At 44.2% G+C, this 14,438-nt stretch overlaps 1 pseudogene; it reads right to left on the minus strand.

Annotated features, from left to right (window-relative positions):
* The window catches only part of LOC130863126 (harmonin-binding protein USHBP1-like), a 120,230-nt pseudogene that overhangs the window by 102,353 nt on the left and 3,439 nt on the right, over positions 1-14,438 (minus strand).

Here is a 14,438-nt window from a genome sequence, read left to right on the forward strand (position 1 = left end):
CACACCACACACACTCCCACTATTAAGAGTCCCACTGAAACACCAACATATATGCAGAGAACATGGTGCAGACCCATAAAGGCCCCATACATAACTCTGTGAGCCTTTGTGAACCCTGTTTACTTGATTCAGTGGGCCATGTTCTCCTAGTGTCCTCCAGCCCATCACACCCGCTGACTCCTAAAATCCCCCCTCCCAATTCTTCTGAAAGTTTTCCTGAGCTCCAATGGGTAGGACTGATAGAAAGTTCCAATTTAGATATTCACTTCCACACAACTGCTGCTAGAGAACAGCTCTCTGATGAGGACCAGCAAGGCACCAATCTATGAGTATAGCAGAACATCGATAGGAATATTAGTAGTCAGTTCATTGGTTTTTTTTTTTTAGTTATGTTTGCTTCTGTACTATGTCTCTGGGCTATTTGGTCTCCAGATTTTAGCCATCCAGGGATTGTAGGGCATGGACTGCCTCACCTTGCATGAGTCTCAAGTTAAGCCAGACATTGTATGGCCACTCTCTCAAGTTCTGCACCAACAGTGCCCCAGCATAACTTTCAGGGAGGACAGACTGTAAGTCAAGGTTTTTGTGGATGAGTTGATGTCATGTTTCTCTCTCTGTAACCTGCAGAGTACCTTCCCATGCCAAAGAGACTAGAGCATATGGGTGAAGGCTCCATTCAGGCAACAGCTTGCTCTCTCTAGGTTCAATGATGTGTAGATGTTGTCCACAACAATGGGACCCTACTGTCAGTTTTCAGAGAGCAACACTCTGTCCTCTCCAGCATGAGCCGGAGCTGTTTAGGGATCTCCACAGAATCCCCTTCAACCAAATATTCAACTGAATGCAAGCCAGTCTCAGCACTGGAAGCCTTTCTTGGCTACAGAAGATGATCAGTTCAGACTCTGTATGTTCCACTTCTAGGAGTCCTCACTAGGATCCCCCACATAGATTACAGGAAGTTTTATCTGTACTAGCTTTCCATAGCAGCCTCTGGGAGCCCCCCAACTCCAACACTCTCTCTCCTCACTCTCTCCCTCTACCCCTCCCCCTACAGGATCTCTTTCAATTCCCTCCCCACCCAACCAAAGTTCACTGGCAAAATCTAATCTATTTTCTCTTCCCAGGGAAATTCTTGTGTTTCCTTCCTCTAGTGACCTTCTCTGTACCTAACTTGTCTGGGTTGTGGAAAGTGGCTTGATTATCAATTACTTAACAACTGATGCCCACTTATAAGTGAACACATATCATAGGCGTCTTTATGGATCTCAGTTGTCTCAGTCAGCTTGATTTTTTTCTAGTTCCACCCATTTACTTACAATAGCAATTGGATATCACTTTTCAAACAGCCAAGTAATATTCCCTACTGTAAACGTACTGCCTGTTCCTTATCCATTCTTCCATTGAGGGACATGAAGGTTATTTCCACTTTCTGGTTATTATGAATAATGCCAATGTGAAGATATTTGAGCAAGTATTCTTGTGATAGGATAGAACATCCTTTAGACATATGTCCAAGAATGGTGTACCTAGATTTTGAGGTAAATCAGTTCCCAATTTTATGAGGAATCGCCATATTGATGCCATCGAGGCTGGGCAGCTCTAGACTCCCACCAGAAATGGAGGAGTGTTTCCTTTGCTACAAATCCACACCACCATTAGCTGTCATTTGTGCCATTGACTTTAGCCATTCTGACAGGTGTAATGTGGAATCTCAAAGGAGTTTTTGGTTCAAATTCCCCTGATCAAAAGGAATGTTGAACATTTCTTTAAGTGTTTCTCAGCTATTTGTGATTCTTCTTTAGAGAATTTTCTGTTTACATCTGTTCCACGTTTCTTAATTGGATGATTTGATTTGTTGGTGTCTAGTCTACTGAATGCTTTATATATTTTGGATATTAGCCCTCTGTCAGATTTGGGATGATGAAAATCATTTCCCATTCTGTCAGCCTCTATTTTCTCCTACTCATGGTGTTCCTTGCCTTACAGAAGCCTTTCGGTTCCCTGAGGTCCTTTATTAATTGTTGATCTTAGTGCCTGCACTGCCAATGTTCTCTTCTGAAACCATCTCCTTTGCTGGCATGTTCCGCCTATTCCCTATATTCCCTCCTATCAGGTTCAATGTGTTTGTTTTTGTGTTGAGGTCTTTCATCATGAAAGGGTCAAAGATTTTTTTGGTATCTAGCAAAATGATCATCATATGTTTTTTCTTCAGTTTGTACAGTAGATTACATTGACTAATTTTCATATGCTGAACTATCCCTACATTTCTAGGTTAAAGACTGCTTGATCATAATAGATGATATTTTTGAAATAGTCTTGGGTTTGATTTGCAAGTATTATATTGAGTACTTTTTCATATATGTCCATGAGGGAAATTGGTCTGTAAGTATCTTTGTTGAGTCTTTCTCTGTTTTGGGTATCTGGTTTGCAGCCTCATAAAACGATTTGGGCACTGTTTCTTCTGTTTTTATTTTGCAAACTAATTTGAAGAGTATTGCCATTAACTCTTCTTTTAAAGTATGGTTGAATTCTGTGCTATAGCCATTTGACTTTGGGTTTTTTTGTGGGGTGGGAGGAGGCTTTTGATGATGGCTTCTATTTCACTAGGGGATGTAGGTCTATTTATTTATCTGATTTTAATTTATCTTTGGTAAGTGGTTCCTATTGAGAAAAATTATTCATTTCTTATAGATATTCCAGTTTGATGAAATGCATGATTTAAAGTATGTCCTTGTAATTCTCTGGATTTCCTCGGTATCTGTTGTTATGTCCCCATACGGTTTCTGATTTTATTAATTTGGATATACTTTGCCCATCTTTATTTAGCTTGGATAAGGGTTTATCTATCTTGTTGATTTTCTCAAAGAACCAATTCTTTCTTTCACTGATTTTTGTACAATTATCTTGATTTCTATTTTATTGATTTAGCTGTCAGTTTATTTCTTCTGGTCCAATCCTCTTGGACATATTTCCTTTTGTTCAATAACTTTGAGGTGTTACTATTAAGTATGATATCTTCCCATTTTTTTAATGTAGGCACTTAGTGCTCTTAGCACTACTTTCATTGTGTCCCATAAGTTTGCGTATGTTATGTATTCGTTTTCATTGAATTCTAGAAAGTGTTTAATTTCTTTTTTATTTATTTTTGGTCCACTTTTCATTCAATATAGAGATCTTCAATTTCCATTAACTTATATATGCTTTCCTTTCTTTCGTTGTTGATATTCTCTAATGGTCTGATAGATACAGGGAATTGTTTCAATTTTCTTGTGTCTGTTGAGACTTACTTTATGTTTAAGTATGTGGTCAGTTTGGGAGAAAATTCTTTCGGATGCTGTTGAGAAGGTGCACCCTTTTGTGTTTAGGTGGAATGTTCTGTAAATATCTGTTAGGTTTATTTGGTTTAAAACTTCAGTTAATCCAGAGTTTATTAATTTTTTCTGCATGACCTGCACACTGATGACATGCACATTGGTGAGAATGAGGTATTTAAGTTCCTAAATATTAGCATGTGGAAATTAATTATGTGTTTTAAGCTATAGTAATGTTTGTCTTAAAATATTACTTAGGGCATCGATTTTAAGAATTGAGGCCAGTCCGTGGTGGCACATGACTTTAATCCCAGCACTCGGGAGGCAGAGGCAGGCGGATCTCTGTGAGTTCGAGGCCAGTCTGGTCTACAAGAGCTATTTCCAGGACAGGAACCAAAAGCTACAAGAAACCCTGTCTCAAAAAAATCCAAAAAAAAAAAAAAATTGAAATGATGGCCAGGTGGTAGTGGTGCAGACTTTTGACCCCAGTTCTTGAGAAACAGAGGGAAGCAGATCTCCGTGTGCTCAAGGCCAGCCTAGTCTACAAGAGCTAGTTCCAGTACAGGCTCCAAAGCTATGGAAAAACCAGTCTCGAAAAATTTTTTAAAAAGTGAAATGTCATCTTTGTGGTGTGTCCTTCCCCATCTCTTTTGATTAATTTTGGTTTGAGGTCAATTTTGTTAGGTATTAAAATAGCTACATCAGTTTGTCATTTAGGTACATTTGCTTGGAAGATTTTTTTCCAATCCTTTACCCAGAGGTAATGTCTATAATTAATGTTGAAGTTTCTTTCTTGTATGTAGCAGAAAAATGGATCCTGTTTCTGTATTCTGAGTATTTTTACTAAGGATATGAAACCAATGATACAGAGAAATATCAAATGATTAATTCTTGTTATTTTGCTGAATGTTTATGTTATTGTACATGTATGTCCAGAAGTGTGCGTTGAGGAGTGTGTGTGTGTGTGTGTGTGTGTGTGTGCATTTGAGTGTTCAACGCTTCACTAAGAACATAATCTTCTAATGAACAGAAACAGGATATATTGGAGGAAAGACAACAATCCCTGCTGAAGCTGAGGGATCTGGTCACCAAACATACAGAATTGGCAGAAAAGCTGCAGAATCCCTTCGCTGTCTCCCAGATGAGGTAGGATCCCAGGCCATGAAGAGGGAGTTATATCAAATAGTTCCCCGGTACCTGAATCTCTGTCCTATTTGGGTTCCTGGCCATTTGCATGGCTTTTCAGTCAAAGCCAGGGAAAGAACATCTGAGAGTATTGGGCTGGCTCAGTCAACAGAAATGTCTGCACAGGAAGCAATATGTGTTATCCTTTAATCTTTCTGAATTGTGTGCATTTCTTCAATTCTGAGTGCTCTCGTGTGTTCTGAGTGCATTGATCCGTCCTATGGTAGTCCCAGACCTAATAGAGGCAGTGTTAATTGTGCAAGACGGTGTCTCCTCCTGCCACTTTATTTTCCTCCAGGAGTATCACCTTTAGAGATAAAATCCTACACATGGACAGATTAGCATACAGCACCTTCTTATTGATTATGGGTTCTCTAGTTTGCATCTGTTTCCTGTAAGAAGGTTTCTCTGGAAATAGAATCACATTTAGAGTTTGACATGCTGAATCCAAGGAGAAACTAGACTTTAAAAGGATAATTAACCCAATTAAAAAATGGGGCACTGAACTGAACAGAGAATTCTCAACAGAAGAAGTTAAAATGGCCAAAAGATACTTAAGGTCATGCTCAACCTCCTTAGCGATCAGAGAAATGCAAATCAAAACAACTTTGAGATATCATCTTACACCTGTCAGAATGGCTAAAATCAAAAACACCAAGGATAGCCTTTGCTGGAGAGGTTGTGGAGAAAGGGGTACCCTCATCCATTGCTGGTGGGACTGCAAACTTGTGCAACCACTTTGGAAATCAGTGTGGCGGTTTCTCAGAAAAATTGGGATCAACCTACCCCTGGACCCAGCAATACCACTCTTGGGAATATACCCAAGAGATGCCCTATCATATGACAAAAGCATTTGTCAAACTATGTTCATAGCAGCATTATTTGTAATAGCCAGAACCTGGAAGCAACCTAGATGCCCTTCAATGGAAGAATGGATGAAGAAAGTGTGGAATATATACACATTAGAGTACTACTCTGCGGTAAAAAACAATGACTTCTCGAATTTTGCATGCAAATGGATGGAAATAGAAAATACGATCCTTAGTGAGGTAACCCAGACCCAAAAAGAAGAACATGGGATGTACTCACTCAAAATTGGTTTCTAGCCATGGATAGGGGCCACTGAGTCTATAATTTGTGATCCTAAAGAAGCTAAACAAGAGGGTAAACCCAAGGAAAAACATATAGATATCCTCCCAGCTATGGGAAATAGACATGACTGATGGGCAAAAAATTGGAATCTTGGGGGTGGGGTGGGATGGGGATGAGGGGTGATGGGGAGAGAAAAGTGTGAAGGAGAGGATGAGGGGAACTGGGGGAATCGGGGTGATTGGGGATAAAGGAAGGTTGGATAGGGGAGCAGGGAAACTCATACCTTAGGTAAGGGAGCCACCTAAGGGGTGGCAAGAGACTTGAACTTGGAATGGCTACCAGAAGTTTCTGTGCTGAAGGAGTAAGCCCAGCCTTCACTGCAGTGTTGTGTTTGCTCCCCTAGAGGGCCTCATACAGTTAATTTTTCAGGTTGCTCAGTTTCCTGGCATCTGTTCAAGGCCTGTGACCCAGACACTGCTATGCTGCTGTTTTATTTTCAAAAGAATGTATCTAAACTAGTGGAGTAATGGTCTGTTTTTCTAGTTCACCACAGTGTGTATTTCTCAGCTCACTTTCTACCAGTTTTAAAGGTGGAGAAAAAAAGAAACTCGGGTGCTGTCTTATCCTTGAAGAAGCAAGGAGTGAATGAGCCCAACTCAAATGTAATGCTGGATTTCCCAGTTGAGTAGAGCTGGTGGGAGCTCAAAAGCTGGCAGGGCAGGTCCCCAATAGACCTGTGTCCCAGCTGTTTTCCTCCCCTAATATGAAACCCTCCAGCATGATCTGGAACAGGCCACAGTCCAGGATGAGAGCCTCCTGCAGACAGACCTGCTGCAGCAGGAGCCCTGAGTGTGCCAGGCCAATGAGCCACCATTGACTCCTGTCCCCTGCAACCTTGGCATTCATGGGATGGGTTTTCTTCCTTGACGTTTGTTTCCCAAGTGTGGACAGTCCCTGGTTTTGTCTAGGCTGTAGTCCAGTGAGGTTTCCTGTGCATCTGATTGCCTTTCCTTCTCTGACAGCTCTGCTTTGGAGAACTGAGGAGGCTGAAGGAAGCTTCACACATTCTCCACTCGAGCAGCAACACCTACTGAGAAGCAGATCCCTCCTTATATCTGTAAACTAACCAGTGAGGAAAATCTCCACCTACTGCAGGGGATCCATCCCCAATCTGATTCATGTTATGTTGGTGCATTATTCCTGGAGAAAGGAAGTCATCAGAAAGAACCTGAGATTCAGAGGACCCACCAAGAATTACTCGGAATCCTGACATCAATCAGCAGGTGGACCCTGAGTGGCGCACTGCAGCATGGGGAGGATATGCTGCTGAGCAAGGCTTACTCTGCCAGTTTACTCTCTGTCTTTAGTAAGCCGGCTGAGCCCTCGATATGTGGTGAGGACTCTCACGAGAAAGACTGTACTGATGCCGTGCTGTAGTCTATACACACCACAGGGAAAAGAACAGGATTCCCTCTCCTGTGCAGTGCTGAGGCGGACTCCATGTCACATGAAAGTGTTGCTGAAGATAACGCACTACAGAGACTACAACATCCCTCACCTGTGTTAGTCATTGGATCATCCATAAAGAAAATGTCTGGGGATTCTCCAGTTACACATCCTGGACTGGCATGTCAGTCCTGAGAAAGGATCTATAGAGGAGGTCTGGTCACCTTTGGTGTCTTTAGGGAGCCAGATGCTCTTGATGGATTTTTTTGGATTTAGAGCTAGAGAATATTTTTAACTTAATTGGAGCAAGGGTTATGGTTTTGGGTTTGGTTTTCATTTGCTTGGATTTTTTTCTTTGCTTTGGTTTCAATTTTGTTGTTAATTTTTAAATAATTTATTCTTGTTTTAATAGTTGGCTAAGGCTCTACACTGTATATACTGACTACCCTTTCTAAAGCCCCTATTGAGTATAGTGAGAATTTTTTATGAATAAAATCAATTTTCGACTCCTCAGTTTTACAGCCCTTCTTGAGTCAGATGTGGGGTTGCTCTCCTGTGACTCCAGAACTCATGGGCAGAGATGGATTTGTGCATGTTCCAGGAGCCTTGGTTACACAGTGAGTTCGCCTCCAGGCAGGTCTACACAGGTCTACACAGGAGGGTAGTACCTTGGATGTGAATGACATAGCCTACTCAATGCTTTATGACCCTTACTTTGTGTTAACAGCCAGATTTAAGAGAATGTAATGAAGAAGGGCTCTGGAAAGAAAAGGACTTCCCGTTCTGCACTACATTAGTTCTATCCCAGTGTCCAATCTCAATTGCCCATTGAGATCGTGGGATAACAAACCAGTGAACGTGGCCTTTGAAATGCATGAGCACAGTGTGCCTACAGCAGAGGGGAACTGCTGAGCTGCAAGTTTGGATTCTGGAGAATCTCCAGAATTCTCCCTCCTAAACCATGTCTGTCACATTGGGAAGCTGTAGAGAAAGGGCCTGCTCCAGCACCGTCATCTACTTACAGTAGAAATATTGGGAACAGAGTCAGAAGGATCCATTCAAAGCTCTGAAATGGTCCTACCCATTGGTTTATGTCACAAAAACAGTTGATAAAATTCCATAAGGCTGTCTCATATAGGATACTCACAACATCATTTCATCTACTAAATTTAAGAAGTGTGAGTTTAGGGTTTAGAGAGATTGTTTGGTATTTAAGGGCACTTGGGTTAGGTTCCCAGCTCCATAAAGGGGCTCACATCCTTTTGAAACTAAAATTTCAGGGGACCCAATACCTTCTGACGTCAGTACCAAGCATGCATGTAGAGCATATACATGCAGAGAAAACATTCACACACAGGCATACATGTAAAAATAAATGTGAGTGTTACAAACTAACTTAATGCTACAAGGCAGACGAGAAACCTCATCTACTTTTACTATTAAATAATATCTCCAGTTTTTTCTCAGGCTATCTCAGAATTTAGCATACTACATTTACATCAAATACCAAGGTTGCTGATTTTATTTTTTTCTAATAAGATCAAATTTCCTCAATACCCTAGAGTTAAAGCTTGATTATAAATATCCAACAGTATAAAAAGGTACAAGAAAAGGGAAGGGAATGGTGAAAAATGTATAGCTCAATAAAAACAAGAAAAAAGAAAAAAAGAGGTACAGTTATCGTAACTGCTTCCTCTTTTTTAACGTTAGTCAGTTTGTAGACTAGTTTCAATGCTATTTTTCAGTGTGAATTACAATAAAGAGTAGTACAGGTCTGAGTCATCAGAACTTAGGTAATGCTGTAGCATTTCAAAATATTTAACTATCGACCAGGAGTCCCTGTGTAGGTGCTGAGAAGTTCCATCTGGACGGGTGAGTGTGTGCTATCCTGGGGCGGACTGTCCTGGTAGAGAGCACAAACGCCCCTCCCCCAGCTCCTGCTGCAGCTCTGCCTGTGCCCTACTTCCATTGGTCTCTGGCTCATTGGGGCTACCAGGAGTCCCTGTGTAGGTGCTGAGAAGCTCCATCTGGACGGGTGAGTGTGTGCTATCCTGGGGCGGACTGTCCCAGTAGAGAGCACAAACCCCCCTACACTAAGGCTACCCAACCAGAGCAGTGAGTGCCTGCCTAGCGGGCAGGCCTCAGCAACCCCCGAAAGGGAACGCAGGCACCTTCATCTTGTACTGCAGTGTTGCCTGTGTTCTACTCGACCCCGCCCTACCCCCTGCATTTGCCCTTCTTTCCGCGGGTCATTGGAATACCAGGCATCCCTGTTTTGGTGTTGAGGAGTTCATCTGGTAGGGAACGGTTCCTGCTCCTACACTGAGGAGATACACCCAGAGAGTTAGTCACAGCAAAGAGTGGTCCAAGACACCAGGCCTCTCCTGGCTCCATTTGAAGGAAGAGATGGGCAGGCGCCAATGCAAAAATTCCCCCAACAGCCTGAAAGGCAACGTGACATCACCAGAATCCAGTAATCCCGAAATAAGAAGCGAACACCCTAATCCAGAAGAATTAGAAGAATTCGACTCAAAAGTGAATTATATGAAAATAATAGAGGACCTTAAACAGGAGGTGAAAAACTGCCATAATCAATTAGAGATTACAAACAAAAAGGTAGAGGAAATGAATAAATCTCTCAAAGATACCCAAGAAAACCAAGAGAAACAAGAAAAAGTAATCGAACAGGTAAGGGAAACGGTTCAAGACTTGAAGAATGAAGTGGAAGTAATAAAGAAAACACAAACCGAGGGAAGGATGGAGATGGAAAATTTGGATAAACGAACAGGAACTACAGAGACAAGTACCACCAACAGATTACAAGAGATAGAAGAAAGAATCTCAGACACTGAAGATACCATAGAGAAAATAAACACTCTGATCAAAGAAAACAGCATAACCAACAAATTCTCAACACAAAACATTTTGTTTGTTTTTTGAGACAGGGTTTCTCTGTAGCTTTGGAGCCTGTCCTGGAACTAGCTCTTGTAGACCAGTCTGACCTCGAACTCACAGAGATCCGCCTGCCTCTGCCTCCCGAGTGCTGGGATTAAAGGCATGCACCACCACCACCAGGCAACTTACAGAATCTTAAGGAAAACCTAATCAGGAGGAGAAACTCCTATGCATCCCTCAAAACCTCAACTCCAGCGCTTGGGAGGCAGAGGGAGAAGGATCTCTGTGAGTTTGAGGCCAGCCTGGTCTATAGAGTGAATTCCAGGACAGGCTCAAAAGCTACAGAAAAACCCTGTCTTGGAAAAAAACAAACAAACAAACAAACAAACAAACAAACAAAAACTTCCTCAACTCTAATTCTTCATATAAGAAGCCAACTGCCTATTGCTGTGGGATAATGCTTTTGTACACTGTAAAGATCTGTCACTCATATTGGTTTAATAGAACGCTGATTGACCAGTAGCCAGGCAGGAAGTAGAGGCAGGGCAACCAGACTAGGAGAATTCTGGGAAGAGGGAAGGCAGAGAGTCAGTCATCAGCCAGACTCAGAGGAAGCAAGATGAGAATGCCTCACTGATAAAAGGTACCAAGCCACGTGTCTAAACATAGACAGGAATTATGGGTTAATTTAAATTGTAAGAGCTAGTTAATAATTAACTTGAGCTAAAAGGCCAAACAGTTTATAATTAATATAAGCCTCCGTGTTTCTTTGGGACTGAATGACTATAGGACCGGGTGGGACAGCCATCCAAGGGAAACCCTGCTTGCCTCTGTTCTCCACTGACATCATCAAGAGTGTGTTGTGACATTGTCAACACATTCCTAACCAAGTAGCCACCAGGTCCTGCTGGATCTGAGACTTCTCTAGCCGAGGTAGGGCTGGGCCAGGTTGTATTTCCAGAATGGCCTGCACTGTTGCTTCTTCATGGGGCATAGTGGGCCAGGGTGTGGTGTCAGGGCTGTGTGCCCGGGGGGATCTTCACCAGAGCCCAGTGTTCCCGGAGATGCTGGATATAGCTATGGAGCTGAGCAGCCAGTTCCTGTGGTGTAGGCTTGTCCACACTGCTGCCCTCAGGGCTACAGGAGACAGGAGGGATATTGTCCTACATAACTGTCCCCACGGGGCAGTCTTCCAGCAGATAATATGGCAGCTGCTGGGGCTCAGTCCACAGAGAGCTTGCCCAGCATGCATGCGGCTCCATCCCGGCTCTCAGGAGGTGGAGGCAGGAGGGTCAGATACATAGCAAGGTGGTGGAACCTAGATGGTAGGAAGACCACCAGGGGAGTTTGGATGTAATTATGTGGTATGCACAGTCCATACTGGACACTGAGGCTGCACGGACAGCTGAGGCGCTCTCTGCAGTGAGTTCACAGGTACCGCGACAGACGGCAGAATAAAGGGCATTGCTCACCCTGCCAGGCCCCCACAGGGCTTTACAGTGCCTCCTTGCTTTAGGGCTACACCATGCCAGGGCACTCTCTGCTCTCTGCTTCCTGTTGCCATGATGGATTGACACTTCTGAAGTCAAAATCCAAAATTTAATAATTTTTCTTTTCACTGATTTTTCCCTCCAGCTTTAGAGGTTGAAACCAGAGTCTATGCATCTATGTGAGACTACGTGGTGATTTGCTTGTATGTTTGGTGTTGTATTTATTTATTTGAGACAGAATCTCACTGTGTAGACCAGTATGGCCTAGAACTTGCTATGTAGACCAGGCTGACCTTGAGCTCCTCAAACTCTGCCTCCTGAGTGCTGGGATCAAAGGTTTGTGTCGCCACACCTGGTGTCACTGAGTGGCCTATTCCAGTCAGGCCCCATGACAGGGACATTACATCCCCATATGCAGCAGGCTCTGGGACATGCACCCCATAGTTCAGCACAGCTCTTGTGCTTTCTGGGGGTACCTGGGCCAAGGTATCTCTCCATCCATAGCAGCTTCCTTGTCCACCAGCAGACTAGATGCCTCTGTCTCTGCAGCCTGCAGGTCACTCTTGGTGGCTCCAGCTCCAGCAGTCCTCAGAGTGAGCAGCACTCCATTTGCCTCCTCACAATCCTCGCTGTGGGACAGGATCTGAGTGTTTCAGCACTCAGTCCCAGCCCAGTAAGAGGTAGGCAGAGCTCTATGGATTCAAAGCCAGCCTGGGCTACATAGCAAGTTCCAGGCCAACCTAGGCTATATAGTGAGACCCCATCTCAAATAAAAATACCACAAACCACTAAAAGACAGCCCCTTTATGGGTCAGAACAAGACCTCATGGTAAGGCCCTGTGCCTTCTGAAGGCCCTATGTCCCTCTTTACATAGGCTCATCTTGGGATGCAGCCCCGCCCTACTCCCAGCCACCACCGTCATTGGCAGTAGGCACAGACCTGTATTGCAGGGCCAGGCACAGGGTTGTGGTCTCAGCCTCCCGCTGGCCCAGCTGCATACTAAGGCTCTCACAGCGGCCCTTGTGACCCTGGAGCACAGCCAGCAGGAGGCGGTTGAAGCACTTCAACTTCTCAATGCTTCTGCCTCCAAAGAAGAGCAACAGTGAAGATGAGTGAGGTCCCAATCAGCCAGAGCCCAGTTTCCTCCCCTCCATCTCTCTCACAACCCAGGGGCAGGAGGCATGGTGCCCTTAAAAGCTCAGCAGCTGTGACTCAAGTCACTCACCCTTGGAGCTGCCCTATCTGGTCCTCCATGAGGTGCATCTCAGGGGCTGAAGGCTGTGTGGAAAGGCACCCAAAGATGTGGGTGCTGGAGTCACTCCGGAGGCGTTGGAGAAGAGGGTGAGCCAAGGGGGAGTCCTGCCAGGAGGACATGACTTGATTTACTCATCATCCTCTGTTTTGGCAGGGCTCGGGGGTAGAACCAGGGCCTTGGAACATGCTATATACCTGCTGCATCACTGAGACACAACTTCAGCTTTGGTTTGTGTCTTACGTGTATGTGAGTGCACATATGTGGGATGTATGCATGTGTGTGCCATGATACATGAATCAATGTCCAAGAACAACTGTGGAAGCCAGTTCTCTGTTTCTACTCAGGGAGTTCCAGGAATTGAATCCAGCTCATCAGACTTGGCAGCAGGTACTCTTTCCAGCTGAGTTATCTCACCAATGCTTATTGTTTTATCTGGAGACAGGGTCTCTCTACAGTTATTGGTCATGATCCTTTTGTCTCAGGCCCCTAAGCAGAAAATTAGTGATTTAAGCTTCTTTGTTACTTTAATTTTAAGTGTATGGATGTTTGTCTGCAAGTCTGTCTGTCTACCATGTGCCTGTGGAGCTCTGAAGAGGGTGTCAGATCCCTGGAACTAGACTTACAGATCTTTGTGAGATGTGGGTGCTGGGCACTGGACCTGGTTCTCTGTGAAAGCAACTAGCACCCCTAAACAATGAGTCATCTCTCCAGGCCCTGTTTAGGATTTTTCAGATACTATGTGTTGTATTAACAGTTTTCTCTGAGATAGAAACATTCTAAACTCCTTAAGCAGGGAAGTAAACAACTCCAAACAGCTTCAGGCAGTCCCTAAAACTAAGCAGATTCACTAGGATCCTCCCTGTTTGGGTAAGAAAAGTTCTTCTGAGACCAGCTGATTATAGTTGCAATGATGACTAGAGATCAGACCAGATGCCAGAAAAGGTTTAGACCAGAGTCACTTGGATGGGACACTCTCCAATGTGCTGAGCTGCCTTCAGGCTGTGAATTGCCCTCCAGGCTCTCAGCTTTGTGAGCTGTCAGCCATGCTGGTGTGGGCTTTGGTGATGCAGCTGTCTTTGAGTCATTTCTGCTCATGTATGTAACCCCTCACTCATGATCCTATATGTAAACTCATTGGTGGACTAAGTTGGACTTTGGTGGTGTCTGTACTCTCGTGTGTCATGGCTCCCTACCTGGGATGAGCTGATGTGTACAGTATCTCCCCAGGAAAAGTTTTGTCACACACCACTAGGGAAGCCATAAAGCGCACATTGAAGCTTACCCGACACTGGAAAAGCAGAGGACATTACCGCCCAGACTCTGAAGACTTCAGACTCACCTGAGGTGCCCAGGGCTGCCTTTCTGCCCCAGAACTGCTGGAGTTGCTGCTGTTTGTACACCCTGCTCTGAGGAGGGGGGTGGGCAGGGAAGCCTCCAGCTGCATCAGGGAATCCTCCAGTTCCTGCATCTGCCAGTGATGGAGGATCAGACTGTGGCTTCACCTACAGACAGTTCTGTCAGCAGCAGGAACCCAGCCAAGCCCTGTCCATATGACCTGAGACAGGTCCCCAACTGCCACTCAACACTTACCCCCCCCAAACCTGGGGACTGCAGCTACTAGCAGGGGGTGGGGGAGGGAGGGACGGCTCCACTTTTTTTTAGGATTTATTTATTTTTATTATTTTATGTACATCAGTGTTTTGCCCGCATGCATGTCTGTGTGAGGGTGTTGGGTTGCCGGGAACTGGAGTTACAGGCAGTCG

Source organism: Chionomys nivalis, chromosome 20 (genome assembly GCF_950005125.1).
Source record: "Chionomys nivalis chromosome 20, mChiNiv1.1, whole genome shotgun sequence".
NCBI classification, from domain to species: domain Eukaryota; kingdom Metazoa; phylum Chordata; class Mammalia; order Rodentia; family Cricetidae; genus Chionomys; species Chionomys nivalis.